The sequence below is a fragment of the Zootoca vivipara genome, chromosome 3 (genome assembly GCF_965207765.1).
Source record: "Zootoca vivipara chromosome 3, rZooViv2.hap1.1, whole genome shotgun sequence".
NCBI lineage: Eukaryota > Metazoa > Chordata > Lepidosauria > Squamata > Lacertidae > Zootoca > Zootoca vivipara.
In genome coordinates, this window is record NC_142586.1 from 116,447,527 (window position 1) to 116,460,883 (window position 13,357).

General features: G+C 47.8%; 1 protein-coding gene across 1 annotated transcript in view; it reads left to right on the forward strand.

The window, feature by feature from the left end:
* Nucleotides 1–8,652: 8,652 nt before the first annotated feature.
* The window catches only part of ZNF395 (zinc finger protein 395), a 58,640-nt gene continuing 53,935 nt past the window's right edge, over nucleotides 8,653–13,357 (forward strand). Inside the window, exon 1 of the mRNA XM_060273190.2 lies at nucleotides 8,653–8,842. The gene's annotated coding sequence lies outside the window, so the exon portion shown is untranslated. The remainder of the gene's footprint in view (nucleotides 8,843–13,357) is intronic.

Genomic DNA, 13,357 nt, shown 5'->3' on the forward strand with positions numbered 1-13,357 from the left:
TATTATTTTTTTTGAGGAAAAATAAATATAAGATGGTGTCTTATTTTCGGAGAAACACGGTACATCTCAAGGTAGCTTGGAAGGTTCTGGAGTGCCCCTAGGCCTCCACTGCAACTTTGCAAGGAATGGGTCTTGGGCTCCACTTCTCGGCTCAAGAGTCCACCTTGGATCATCACCCATATTTGCAATACGTTTCACATATTTTATTTTTTGAAGAAGTTGAGCAAGAGTTCTGTGGAACTCAGAGGTCATTGGTGTCAACTAAAATGGCAGAAGCCAGCAAGCCAGCTTTCAAGTCACCCCCCCCCCTCAAGCACTTCTCAGGCAAAAAAGCAGTGAGGGAAGGAGGGGAAGGAGGAAGAAAAACAGCATTTCAGGGCATTTCAAGCCTCCAAGTCATTACCATCATGACTTGAAAGCAATACAATACTGAATATCTAGCCTAAAAAAGAGTCCTGTGTAACTTGAAAGCTTGCTTTGTGGTGTTTTAGTTTGTTCTCACAAAAGATATTACAGTGGCGTTACTTTTTTATCCCCACCCCACCCCACCAAATGGACTGGCATGTTCACCTGCAATTTCCGCCTGTTCAGAAACTCATGTAAAGCATTTTAGTCTAATTGCCTGAGCCTCACTTGCTCTATGTTTTTAATTCAAGGGCCTGGATCTAGTCCAAGACACACCTGGTCTGCTCCAAGGACAACTGGCTGTGCCTTCCCAGCAATAAGTCCAGCTTTGTTCAGTGAGGCTTATTCCCTCATAAATTGGGTTAAGAGGGCAACCTGAGTGTGGATCCAGCCTAGTATACCCAGAATTCATGACTCTTGTAACCACAAGTTCCTCCTTCCATTGTATCACTATCACTTGATGAAATAATTGTGATTTTCTGTTCATTTGCTGAACCTATTGACCTGAAGGACCTACTGACCATTTACATCCGCCTGTAAAATCAGAACTGTTGGTGCATGAGGTCAACGTCTGCTGCAGTGGCCACAATTTTGCCTACTAAACATCCTCCTCCTCCTGTCATAAAGATTAGAAATTTGGGAAGAGTTTGATGCACATTCAGAATATAGTATGCCAAACCAGTTTTGCTGATCTGACTGACAACATATTACACCGCTTTTCAGACCTCTGTGCTGGCTGCCCATCTACTATTGAGCCAGGTTCAGGAGCCTTGTATTCATTTACAAAGCTCTGGACAGCTCCCAGCTCAGTTACTGAGATCACCTGCAGGAGCATCGCTGGCCATTCCCCTGAGTTGGCGAGGCTCATTTGACAAAAAGAAACCAAGCCTTCAGCCTCACTGGCCCAGTCCTGCGGAACACCTTGCCACTAGAGAATCAGCCTTTCAACTTTTAAATGCTTGCTGAAAACTTGTCAGTTCCATCAGGTTTGTGCAGGCAATTAACAATGCATCTTTCCACAACAGTTACCTGATTTCAACTTTTTAAAATATAATGTTTTATTGTATGGTTTGTACATACATTACTGCAAACCTCTGTGATTTAAAATAATAATAATTAGCAGTGTGTGTATGTGTATGAATAAACAAATAGCCTTCGATTTTTGTGGATGTTGCACCTTTCTCACGAGTCAGCTCCGCGTGGACATCTCTGTCTGCAAGGCTAACCGTGCACAATAAATGTAAATAAAAATCACCTTGTAGTGCAGTGATGGTGAACCTATGACACGCGTGTCAGACGTGACATGCAGAGCCCTCACTGCTGGCACGCGCCCCATCGTCCCATTCGCACTGTTGTTGTTGTTTCCCCCCCATTTGTTCCTACAGCTTGTCTCCACTAGAGCTTGTCTCCGCTGATCCTTTTTAGTTGTTGTTGTTGCTGGTAGCCAAATATTGGTTTTTTAACCCTTTCTGTGCTGTTTCTTTTCTGGCGCTTTGGCAGACTATGATTGGGTGTAACAGTGTTCGTTTTTTAACCTGTTCTGTGTTGGGTTTTTTGGCGCTTTGGCAGACTATGTCGGTGCTGCGTGTTAGTTCCAGCGAATGTATTATTCATCATTTATTTCTGTTCTCCCCCCCCCAAAAGCACAGCAGCTTTGGGGCATCCCCCCCAAAAAAGCAAAGCAACTTTTGCACCCCCCCAAAAAACCTCCAAAACTTTGGTCAGCAGCCCTCCCAAAAAGCTCAACAACTCTGGGCACTTTGTGATAAATAAGGGTTTTTTTGGTTTGGTTTGGTTAAATAATTAGTTTTTGATATATTAAATAAGTTATATATTACAATTACACATTTTTGTTATTTAAATTATAAATATCGTGAAATTATGGTGTTTTTTTCCCCTCAAAGTGACACACCACCCGAGTTATGCTCGGTTTTTTGGTGAATTTTGACACACCAAGCTCAAAAGGTTGCCCATCACTGTTGTAGTGGGACAAATGCAGTTGTCTGAATTATTGTTAGCAAGTTCTTTAAGCGTATGTTTACTAATACCGTGTTTCTCATATTATAAGACATGTCTTATATTTATTTTTTCCTCAAAAAAACACACTATGGCTTATTTTCAAGGGATGTCTTATTTTTTTCTTCCTCCTCCTGCCACGGCCAGCATTGCTGCTGTGCCTATCACTATGTCTTATTTTCGGGGTATGGCTTATATTTCTTGAATGCTTAAAAATCCTGCTATGGCTTATTTTATGGGTATGTCTTAAAATATGAGAAACAGGGTATGTGTGGTGCTCCAGGCAAATCCCAAATTTAGCTCTTAAGAAATTGTTTCCATGGTGTGTGTGTGTGTGTGTGTGTGTGTGTGTGTGTGTGTGTAAGGCAGCTCCCCATGTTCCCAAGAGATTTTGCTGCCAGAGGCGGAAGGGCAAGGATGATGTTCCCATTAAACATACTGAAGCCAACCAGATTATTGGCTGAATCTTACTTCCACTGCGGTGGGGGTAGCTGGTCCAAGTTGGTGCTTGGGATGTGGGAGAAATTTGGCTTCACATTTCATTTAGAACCTACCTGATTTAGACTTCCCCCCAAAAAAACTATACGCAAATGAAAATGCAGCTGTTGGTCAACATATATGTTCCTCCAAATTTTGCAGAGCAATTCTGCAGCAAACCCCTCCCCCCCAAAAAAAAATGTGTGTTAAGAAAAAGTGTGTGTAAAAATGTGTATGTTGGTAAAAATAATGTTAAAAATGCATTACACTTGTCTGGATTTTCCTGGACATTTTTTTCCAATTTCCACCTGGACCCTGCTTCTGACTGCAGTATTCCAGGTATGTCTGGGAAATTCTGGACCTATGGCAATCCTACAAGATCCCACATTCCACTCCTTAAGACCAGCCCAAAAATAACCTTGCGGAGCGGCCTGGGGCTGGAAACAACTCTGTGTGAATCCTCAGAATTGCCCGTGATTTTAGACATTCCTAGCTCAGATGGATTAGAGATAAGGCTTCCCCGTGTGACTCGTTTTGGTTGCTGTTTTTAAAGTTCTCGAGGGAAAGAGACATGTGACTATGTGTCAAACACATTGCCAGTGCATGAAAGTGCGTGGATTTTCACTTCCACCCCAAAATGCAGGGAAAAGAAGGGAGAGGCAGACACCTCCTCTCTGATCCCATGACTGAGGAGGAGTAATTTGGAAAAGGGGGCGGGGGACACGTAGCCTGTGAAACTTGCACAGAAGTAAAATTACATCTCATCAACTTCAGAGGAAAGTGTTGCACGCGGATGTGCCCCAAGGCTGGGAAGCTGTTTAGCAGTGCAGCGACGGGAGCTGCAAAATCATTAAAACTAAGGGGGTGTGGTTGAATATTATTGGATATGCAATTACAGCATTATTAAGTTATATAACTCTGTAGTAGTAAAAGCTGTCTGGGACTGGTGCTCACTGTGGATGCTTGCCACTCTTGCTTAAACAGCACAGTGCTTGGGTGTACTTAATCTCTCAGGTACAACCATACCTCGGTTTAAGTACGCCTCGGTTTGAGTATTTTCAGTTTAAGTACTCCGCGGACCTGTCTGGAACGGATTAATCCACTTTCCATTACTTTCAATGGGAAAGTTCGCTTCAGGTTAAGTACGCTTCAGTTTAAGTACTCCACGGACCGTCTAGAACGGATTAATCCACTTTCCATTACTTTCAATGGGAAAGTTTGCTTCAAGTTAAGTACGCTTCAGGTTAAGTACAGACTTCCGGAACCAATTGTGTTTGTAAACCAAGGTACCACTGTATTCCTTCTGTACAAACTCCATTTAAGTTGCTCCTGCTGTTCCCACTGCCTTCCAACCCGGCCTCCCCCTCCCCTGCTCCCCGACCCCGACCCCCCGACCCCTCAAAGTTTCTTCAAGCCCCACCATATCCTCACAGCTCCTTCAGGCTTTCCATATAATATGTCCATCCATTCCTGCTTTATTCAAACTTCTGCCATTGTTTGAAACCGCCATCTTAAACCCCGCCTCCTCTTCTGTGTCCCTACCCCACCTTGGCCCATGCAAATTTGGGATTGTCAACAGGCACTGCAGATCCTCCAATGGGGGCTGCGTGATGGCAACCTTACATTTTTATGTATATAGGAAGAAACTGGATTGCAATAACAAGGGAGTTTTTGAAACTTTCACCCGCGGAAAGATAGCGGCCTGATGCAGCCAGACAACTTGGCTTAAGTTCCGTTTAACCTTTGGCATGGATTTCAATCCCCCTGCAGGGAAAAGCGGGTGTGTATTAATCTTGTAAAGGCAGTGATACTGGCAAAGGGGAACAGAGATACTTTTCATTGGGCCCTGGGGTAAATAATAAGCAGGGTTTCTACTTACCCCAAACCCTTCAATGAGCAAATAGAACTGTGGCCGGTGTTTATTGAAATGCAATGCTTAAAACAACTTCGGTTTTGAGATAGAGTAAGGAGAGGAAAGGGATAGATGAATCTGTCAGGTTTCCTTTCTCTCAGTTTGTCACTTTCCCAGTCCTAGGTTCTCCACCTTTCCTACTGAAAATCTGTAATTTCAGTGCACTTTTATCCTAATAAATACATAGTTGTAGGTAATTCTGCCTAATATAATGCAAGTTGATATGCACAATCCCTTAATAAATGCACTTTTGTGCTGCTTACCCTCGATATACACCCCAAAATTTGAAGAGGTGTGGATTTTGAAGAATAGCTGCATTTCAGTTTGCATATTGCTCCAAGAAGTGCAAATCTCGGTTCGTTTTGCATTAAAACATGGACTGGACTTAATTTCTTCCCCCACCCCTAAGCGTGGTTTTAGGGAAATTTTACACCCACAAATGGAGATGCGGGATGAAGGGGCTTAGTGTTGTGATGTGAGTTAAAAGCCTGTGAAAGAGTCACTTCTTGCGCCAGGTATCAGCGGTTGGCAAATGATCATGGCAAAATCACGATTTACAATTCCTTAGCCATTTCCCCTGACCAAAATCTTACGCTCAAGGTTTCTCACATGGCTATCATTTTCACTAGGGAGATGACAGGCTGCATTCTTCTTCGATTTTCCCATCACAGCAACCCTGTGAGATAAGATAGGCAGAGAGATAATGTCCTCTCTAAGGTTGCCAAATAAGTTTCATGGCGGAGGAGGCAGGATCCGAAGTCAGAGCTCCCTGCCTGAAAGCCATTCACTAACATGATGTGCTGTTAACTATGTTGCATGCAGGAGATTCTCTAAACTCCATTCTAGTAAATTGTGGGTGGTGGGCTGCATTCTTGACCCTTGACCTGCTCGTGAAAAAGCTCCTTTTAATAGTCATATTTTCTTTCCGGCGTGTTAATTCCGGCGTGTTAAAGGGGCTTTATCTGTGGTCGAGAAAGCAAAGATACAGTAGCTCAGGCATAGGCAAACTCGACCCTCCAGATGTTTTTGGGACTACAACTCCCATCATCCCTAGCTAACAGGACCAATGGTCAGGGGTGATGGGAATTGTAGTCTCAAAACATCTGGAGGGCCGAGTTTGCCTAAGACTGCAGTAGCTTCACCTGTGCAGCATGAACTGGTATGCTCCAGAAAAAGCTAGACTATTTTGCTGGTTGTTGTTGTTGTTGTTTAGACCCTGTTGGAAGTCGCTGGTATGCTCCAGAAAAAGCTAGACTACTTTGCTGGTGGTTGTTGTTGTTGTTGTTTAGACCCTGTTGGACGTCGCCCAGTCACCCTTTGGTCTCTTTGTTTGTATTTACAATTGTGAGTTGTCACAAGATAGCCAGTTGATTTCACTATACATTGTTACTGTACATCCTTTGCAGGTGAAGGTTGTGTATGTTTGGCATGGAGTTCTATATAAATATTTTGTGCTATAAATTGCCTTCACCCTTATTAGTAAGAATGCATAAATAAAATTTTCATGCAATATTCTTCACTGAATTTTATTGTGTTACCATCTTCCTTGGTGAGTTGTGTAAACCACTATTCTGAATAATGCCTGGGGATGGTTTTGTGGAACCAAGGGACTGACGGCTACCAAAAGTTTGGGAGCCGCTGATATAGATGAAGACTGTAGTTTTTGTTTCTTGTATGAGTTTCTCCCTTTTAGCACGACACTGTTTTGACGATATGCCAGGCCAAGCATATGAGGATCTGACACTCATTTGTAACTCTTCATGTTTTTGGCATGAGTTTCCCAGCCATGCCTACACATGTTCCTCGTCACTCCCTGAGAAAAGAAAGAAAGTCAGTGACCTATTTGGGGACATCGCGACAAATGCACGACCATTATTTTTTATGATGGTGATGATTTGTAATGTTAATACCGTAGTAGCAGTTTTATTTCATTTAGGAACCACTTTCCAGTAGGCATTGCAGAGCGATTAGCAGTATAATCACATATTCAAAACAGTTTCATCCATGAAAACAGTTAAAACATATTTTAGGGACGCGGATGGTGCTGTGGTCTAAACCACTGAGCCTATTGGGCTAGCCAATTGGAAAGTCAGCGATTTGAATCTGTGCGACAGGGTGAGCTCCTGTTGCTCTGTCCCAGCTTCTGCCAACCTAGCAGTTCGAAAGCATGTCAAAATGCAAGTAGATAAATAGGCAGCAGGAAGGCAAACAGCATTTCCATGCACTCTGGCACTCTCACTGTGTTATCATCTTCCTCAGTGGGTCCTACGACCTGCTACTCTGAATAATGCTTTTTATAGGGCAGGGGCACTGGGGATGAGTTCATGGAACAAGGGCCCAAAAAAGTTTGGGAACCACTGCTTTAATGCACAGAAAAAAGCTATTATGCAGGCCAAATCTTGGTTAGAGAGCTGTAAGGAGAAATATCACGTGTGGAGGACTGCCAGGTACCAAACTGCCCTTCCTGAGAACCAGTGTGGTGTAGTAGTGGTTAAGAGCGGTAGACTCCTAATCTGGGGAACCAGGTTCGCATCTCCGCTCCTCCACATGCAGCTGCTGGGTGACCTTGGGCTAGTCACACTTCTCTGAAGTCTCTCAGCCCCACCTACCTCACAGAGTATCTGTTGTGGGGGAGGAAGGGAAAGGAGAAAGTTAGCTGCTTTGAGACTCCTTAGGGTAGTGATAAAGCGGGATATCAAATCCAAACTCCTCTTCTTCCTTCCTTCCTTCTGGGATAAATGCTGGGCAAAGTTTCCCTCCTGCATGTTTGAGAACCTCTAGCTGAGCAGAGGTGAAAGTTCCCCATGTGGATATTATAAACTAGTTGTGTTCTGTGTTATAAATCAAGCACTGCTAGGAGATGCCCCCCCCCCTTTCCAATATGTTTCTTATCAATAAAACAAAAATCGGTGTAGCCGGAACACATTTTTATTCTGAAAGTGTGGCCCAGAGAAAAAAGTTTTGAGAACCACTGCGTTAAAGAGGGACGTCGCAAACAGCCTACATCCTCCCTCCCAAACTCATAACACTATGATGCCAGGTACCACAGAGGTTTTATTTGTGGCAGAAAAAAACAAAGATACAGCGGCTTCGCAAGCAAAGAGGATTTGAAACTGACCAGCGGTAAGGGGGTGGGGTGGGGTGGGGTGGGGGACTTCTTGCCTAGCCGCTATGCCAGCGCCACAGCTCAACTGATCGGTGGCGTTTGCAAAGCCCCTTTGCCCACGTGGCCTGTTTTCAAACGCCCCAGGCCCGAAGGCGTTCAGCAAGGTCGTGGCACGAGTGAGATTTGAACCCAGCCCCTCGCTTCACTGGCAGCTCCCGCCCTGAATGCGCCGGCCTTTTGAGGATGCCACAGAGCTCTCCAAATGAAAACGAAAACGAACATAAATTCCCCTCTCCACGGCGCTTAAAGCATGTTTTGCAGCAAGAACGCGGTGCGCCGAGAGGCCCCAGCCCTTTGGATCTCCCTCCTCTTAGCGGGGAGCGCCTTCTTGTTCATTTCCCGGGCTCGTGGGAATGCGCGCATCTCCTCGGCGAGCCCTGCAGTTGGCAACAGGGCGCTTGCAGGCAGCCCTGGAAACAGATCAGGAAAAGCAACAGCGGGAGGTGGAGAGAGGGAGGGAGGGAGCGCGAAGGGAGGCGGAGGAGGAGGAGGAGGGCTGAAGGTCCCTTTCTCTGGCTCGGGTGTTTATTTTTTGCAGAGCTCCGGCTGGGGGGCGTGTATTTAAATGGCGCCGCGCAGCCAATGCGCGCCGAGGGGCCGGGCCATGTGGGCAGCTTGTTTACAACAGACCTTCGCAGAAGCTTGAACCCGGCCGGCAAAGGAGGTGGAGGAGGCGGCGAGAAGGAAAGCCCGGCGCCCCGGAGCACGTGGAGGAGCCGCGCGCGCGCGGGGGGGGGGGGATCGGAGGCTGTGCGCCAGCTCTCCTGCGACCCGGTGCGCGCCCAGAGGCTGCGGTGATGGGCGCGGCGGCCCCCGCGAGGAGGCCCCGCTAGGAGAGGACCCCGCCGCGGCTCGGAGGCGAAGAGGTGAGCTCGAAGGAAGGTTGTGGGTGTTGTGACGTGGGGTTTGTGATTTCAGCTCTCTTGACAAAACATGCTGGAGACAGTTCTCTAGTAACAGCTCTTTATTAAAGTGAACAAGACTGAAGACTGAGGAGAGGAAAGCTACATTTATAGGGACAGGGGACTAGCTAGGAAGGGATACATTTTGGAGGGAACAATATCAAGCAATCACAGTGCTGCCTTTTGGAGGAAACCAATAAGACAGAGGATCCAAATACAGCAGCTTAAATGAACCAATAGTAGCTGTACCCTCTGGAACCAAAAGGCAGTTACTTTATCCTAATGCAAATACAGACAATAATAATACAGATATAAAATCCTTTGACTCAATACACAACACCCCTCCCCCCCTAGTGAGCACAGCAGACGTAATCCCTCAGGTACTGTGGGGTCCTACAACTTCTACCTGATCTCCTGACAACAGGTGTTGCAGGTTCTGGATTGGGTGTTACCTGTGGTGGAGGGGCTGCTATAGGGGTTTCATCAGGAACAGATGGAGTCCCAGACATCTCAGGGTTCCCGACCTGTACCTCGTCATCATGAGGACTAGCAGACCCTGGTTCATTTGCTGAAGCCCCTGGTGACTGTACCTCTGGACCATTTTCACTCTGGTCTTGCAGCTGTGCGTCATTAGCCAGGGATGAATTATCTGACTCCTCCCTGCTGAGCGCCCGGCGCCTCAGCTGATCTATATGTCTCTTCCAAACTTGCCCATTTTCCAAGGTCACATAATAGGACACAGGTCCACTAGCCCGGGTGATCACACCGGCCACCCACCGCGGACCTCGTGAATAGTTCCTCACCCAGACCAGATCTTCAGGGGCGAGATACCTTGTTGTGTCAGTCTCAGCCTGGGGGGTTGCTCTTGAATTACGGTTTGGCATTTTATCTGGGTGGACATAATCCAGCACCGTTACCAGTCTTCTACCTAAGAGCAGCTCGGCTGGCGACTTGCCCGTCGCAGTACACGGTGTCGCATGCTGCAAAAATAACATTCGCGCAATGCGAGCCGACCAGTTACCCTCCATTAAGCGCGCAATGGATTCTTTGGCTGTTCTTACCATGCGCTCCGCCTGCCCATTGGAGGATGGGTGAAAGGGCGCGGATGTGACCCCTCTTATAAAGTTATCAGCCAAGAATGCCCTGAATTCTTGGGATACAAAAGCTGCCCCATTATCTGATACAATGGTCTCAGGTAACCCGTGGGTAGCAAACAGCTGCCTCAACACCTTGATTACGGCAGCTGATGCCATGCTAGGGACCATCGCCACTTCTAACCATTTGGAATATGCATCAACGATAACCAAAAAGACCTTCCCTTGGAATGGCCCAGCAAAATCTATGTGCAGCCGGCTCCAGGGAGTCCTGGACTGCTCCCACCAGTGGACTGGTGCTCTGGCCACTTCTGGCCGCACCTCTTGGCATGCCTTGCATGTTCGTACCCATTGTTCTATGTTCTGGTCCATTCCAGGCCACCACACATAACATCGGGCTAGCGACTTCATCCTGACCATTCCCGGGTGTCCCATGTGAAGCGTCTCAAGAACCCTGTTTCTCAGTGGTGCTGGGATTATCACCCTATCTCCCCATAGGAGACAACCCTTATGCATGGACAATTCGTGCTGCCTTGTCGCATAAGGCCTGAATTTTTCTTCATGCGGACCACCTGGCCACCCCCTCCCCACCCAAGTGAGCACACGGGAGAGAACAGCATCTTTCCTAGTTTTCTCAGCTATATCCGTAGCTGTTACAGGAGCCCCCGGAAGTGTTTCTAGCATCATAATGTGCTCCGCCGGAGCAGGATCCTCATTGCTCCCGCCAGGAAGGGGCAATCGACTCAGCGCATCAGCATGGCACAACTGTTTCCCCGGCACATGGGTCAAGGTGTACTGGAACCCATTCAGGAATATTGACCAACGCAACATTCTGGGGGAGAGAATTTGTGGCGTTTGTTTGTTTGGGTTGAACAACCCTAACAGTGGTTTGTGGTCCGTTTCAATGGAGAAATGGCGACCGTACAAATAATCATAGAACCTTTTGATTCCGGACACAATAGCCAGTGCCTCTTTATCAATTTGAGCATAGTTGCGCTCTGTGGGCGACAACGTACGGGAATAGAAAGAGATGGGCTTTTCCGACCCATCCGGTTCCCTATGACTCAGCACAACCCCCAGACCGTATTGAGAGGCATCACATGCCAGGACCAGCGGCTTTGACTCATCATAATGAGCAAGGACGCTCCTGCTACTCAGCATTCCTCGCAAGGAGTCAAAAGCCTTCTGCTGCTCCCGCCCCCATCGCCACACATTCTTTTTCTGCAATAGTCTATGTAATGGTTCAGCTACCGAAGCTTTCTGGGGTAAGAACGAATGATAAAAGTTAATAAGTCCCAGGAATGACTGCAACTCCGTCTTGTTCTGTGGTCGTGGTGCCTCGATGATGGCCTTAATCTTAGCATCTGTGGGGTGGATGCCTGATGCATCAATTTTAAACCCCAAGAAATCCACAGTTGGCACCCCAAAACTGCATTTTTCTTTTTTCAGTTGCAACCCCACCTCCTTGAACTTGAGCAACACTGCACGGACACGCGCAACCAGTTCCTGTGGGTCTTTTCCAGCAATCAAAACATCATCAAAAAATGGCAAGACCCCCGGCAGACCTCTTAACAGGCGTTCCATGAGCCCTTGAAAAATCCCTGGGGCCACACAAACTCCGAACTGTAATCTGTTAACTCTGAACGCCCCTTTATGTGTGACAATAGTCTGTGCTTCCGCTGATTGTGGGGTTACTGGCAGCTGTTGGTAAGCTTGTGCCAGGTCAATTTTGGCGAACACCTTGCCCCCAGCCAGTTTAGCCAACAGATGTGATACGACTGGAATGGGGTATGAGTTTCCCCTGAGTGCCTTATTGATAGTACATTTGTAATCTGCACAGATCCTGACTTCCCCATTTGCTTTAAGGGGTGTGACGATTGGAGTCTCCCACTTAGCAGAGTCCACGGGTGAGAGAACTCCCTGCTTGACCAATTTATCCAGCTCTGCCTCGATCTTGGGTTGCAGTGCAAATGGCACTTGCCTTGGTTTGAGTCGGATTGGAGCCACCCCGGGGTCCAACTCGAAGTCAACTGGGGGCCCTTTATAACAACCCAGTTTTCCATTAAAGAGACCAGCAAATTCCTTGCATAATACCTCACTCATCTCAGGGCAGGTTTGGATTGAATTAAGCCCTGAGATACTCAGTCCCAGGGCAGGGAACCAGTCAGTGCCCAGGAGACTGGGGCGACTGCCCTTCGCAATCACCAGTTTGAGTACAGCCTGTTTGTCCCGGAACTGTACTCTCACGGCACACATTCCCATAACATGGATGCGTCCTGCTGAGTACGACTGCAAGGTTGCCGGAAAGGGCTCCAGAGGGGGCAACTTACCCCTGGGGAAGAATGTCTTCGCGGTCTGGTCCGACACGATGGTGAATGCGGATCCGGAGTCCACCTCCATGTCGCACTGCTGACCCTCAATCTTCACCTTGACGTGTGCCTTGCCTTGCGCTGGAAACTGCACGGCCCTCCCGTTGATCTCCGTTACGTAGTGGCAGTCCTTTAGAAAACGAGTTGCTGCGGGCGGTCTGCGATGCTCCAGTCTAGGTGCTCCTGTCGCTCCCGACGCCGCCGATCTACAGACCCTGGCGATGTGACCCGTCTTTCCGCACGTGCGGCAGATAGCATCCCTGAAACGACAACTCTTCCTTTCATGGTTTCCGCCACAACCTGGGCAACTGCCTCGGCGATCTCTGTGCACTGTGCAGGCCTGACGCACCGACTCGACCCCACGGACTGGGCTCTGGCTCGGAGTAGCCTCTAGCTCGTCCATGGCATGCGCAACTTCTATCTGTGGCTTAGTGGCCTTGCGACTGGCATCAAGCTCCTCTCTTTCATAATTCTCCGTGGCGGTGGCCTCTTTCAAGGCTGAAGCAAGGGTAACCTCTTCTTTAGCCACGATGCGTCTTCTGGCTTTTTTGCTGCTCAGACCACCAATAAACCGATCCAGGAGAGTCTCTTCCAGATTTTGGAAGCCGCAGTGCTGAGCGAGCTTCCGGAGTTCAGCCAGAAATGTGGATACAGACTCCCCAGCATGCTGCTGCCTCTTATGGAACTCCATCCGCCGGGCCATCTTGGTCTCAGTAGGCGCCAAGTGGCTTGTTAGGCAGGCAAGAATATCTTTGAGAGATGTCTCACTCAGCTTCGCTGGAGCAAGTAATGCCTTGGCCAGCTTGAAGGTCTCGGGCCCACAGTAGCTCAGGAATGTGGCCCTTCTTTTGCTGGCATCGGTGATCCCTTGAGCCACTGCAAAGAACTCGAAGCGTTCGACGTAGTCTTCCCAGGTGTGGGGCTCTGATGGCTGGAAGGGCTCCAATACCCTTGGACTCTCCATTGTCCTAGCGGGCAGGGTCGTCTTCTCAGCTGGCCAGTGAGTCTTTTTCTCA